This window comes from Saccopteryx leptura, chromosome 9 (assembly GCF_036850995.1).
Source record: "Saccopteryx leptura isolate mSacLep1 chromosome 9, mSacLep1_pri_phased_curated, whole genome shotgun sequence".
Classification (NCBI taxonomy): domain Eukaryota; kingdom Metazoa; phylum Chordata; class Mammalia; order Chiroptera; family Emballonuridae; genus Saccopteryx; species Saccopteryx leptura.
In genome coordinates, this window is record NC_089511.1 from 30,805,079 (window position 1) to 30,807,072 (window position 1,994).

A 1,994-nucleotide genomic window follows, 5' to 3' on the forward strand; every position below is an offset into this window, starting at 1 on the left:
ATTTATGTTCAGAGGTTAGACTTGCAAACATCAAAGCACCACAAATGTGTGTGACATCTAGTGACACTGGGTTGAGAAATGCCAATGTAAATACCATATATCAAATTGCCATTGTTTCACGCCAGAAGAAAAAGGGGGTGTTGGTGGCGGTAGGGGGGTGGGGAAAGTTGTTCTGGAAAGAAAGAAAAAGAGCAGAACCAATCTCACGCAGCCAAGTGGTGAAGTTGAAGGTATGTGACTCCATGACCTCTCAGGCCGCCACATGGGCGGCTGCTGTGTGTCCTGGCAAAGGAAATGGGGACCGAGGGCAGTGGCTGGTGTGTGTATGCGACAGTGCGTTGATGTTACCGGCAGACTGGGAACAACTGGTTTCTGTTGAGCTTGAGGCCACACGTGTTCCAATGCTCCGGAAGAAAAGTTCCCACACAAACTGGAAGCGTCCAGAGCTGCCAGGACTGGTCAGTACTCTTCCTGCTGCTGGGGCTGCTGTTCGTGGACTTGTTCCTCTGCTTCGGGCTCCTCCGGGTGGCCCTCGGGCTTGTCTGAGGCGTCGAGGACTTCCATTAGTCACTGTACCAGGTTGTCGTTCTGCCCCTGTTCTTGGGAGAGCAGCTCCATCTCTCTCAACTTCCCAAAGTAGAAATCTCTTTCCTTTTCCACACCTTCAAGGGCAAGTTTTAACGAATGTACCTTTTCATTAAAGCTGTATGACCTGTGTGTCCAGATCTTTATCGGATCTGGCCGCTGAGCCGCTGGGCCGCTGGATGAGGCTCTTTTGGCTGAAGAGCTTTTTGCGATTTGCCCTTGCCGAGCTTCTGCGGGGTCATACTCCTTCCCGTCATAGCTAGCATCGTAGAGTTTCTTAAACCACTGAATAATATCCAGGTTGTCTTGGAAATGCCATTTCACCAGTTTCTCCACTGGAATTACGTTATCAACATTCATTCACTTAGAGGATGCTTGCAGAAGTTTAAAATTGTGAATATACTCATGATCCAACTTTGCTTGAAATTTTACTTTCTTCAAACTAATGCAGGAAAGAGCATGTCCATGAACTGGCAATAGGCCACTCCTGAACAAAGCTGATCCACTTTTTTTTTTTTTTTCAGAGACAGAGAGAGAGAGAGAGAGAGAGGGATAGACAGGGACAGACAGACAGGAACAGAGAGATGAGGAGCATCAATCATTAGGTTTTCATTGCGTGTTGCAACACCTTAGTTGTTCATTGATTGCTTTCTCATATGTGCCTTGACCATGGGCCTTCACCAGACCGAGTGACCCCTTGCTCAAGCCAGTGACCTTGGGTCCAAGCTGGTGAGCTTTTGCTCAAACCAGATGAGCCTGCGCTCAAGCTGGCGACCTCGGGGTCCCGAACCTGGGTCCTCTGCATCCCAGTCCGATGCTCTATCCACCGCGCCACTGCCTGGTCTGGCAAAGCTGATCCACTTTTGTGTAGTTTAAAGATACTATGTCATTAACCCACGCAGTGATGTCAGGTCTGCTCATAGTCTCTTGGGTTATCGAGGTAGAATACACAGACTGCTGTTCCCCAGCTTGAGCATCCACAGTCTCTTGCTGGCTGTCGAGATGAACTGTTCCTCTGAGAAATGGGATGCTTTTTGGTCTCTGTTCTGTTTCATTCTACAGTCTTGTTCAGCCAAGTTGTAAGCCTGGGGTCCTTGCAGGTTAGAAGCAGGAGCTGCGTCCAAACCTCAATCAAGACGGGAGGGACTGCCTCCGTTCTTTCTTTTTTTTTTTTTTCATTATTTTTTTAAAAAGACATACACTTTATAAATTTTTATTTTATTTTTTATTTATTCATTTTAGAGAGGAGAGGGAGAGACAGAGAGAGAGAGAGAGACAGAGAGACAGAGAGAGAGAGAGGAGAGAGAGAGAGAGAGAGAAGGAGGGGAGGAGCTGGAAGCATCAACTCCCATATGTGCCTTGACCAGGCAAGCCCAGAGTTTCAAACCGGCGACCTCAGCATTTCCAGG

The 1,994-nt window shown here is 47.8% G+C and overlaps 1 pseudogene; it reads right to left on the minus strand.

Moving 5' to 3' along the window:
- Positions 1-459: 459 nt before the first annotated feature.
- LOC136381171 (microtubule-associated protein RP/EB family member 2-like) lies at positions 460-1,640 on the minus strand (annotated as a pseudogene).
- Between the last annotated feature and the right edge of the window lie 354 nt (positions 1,641-1,994).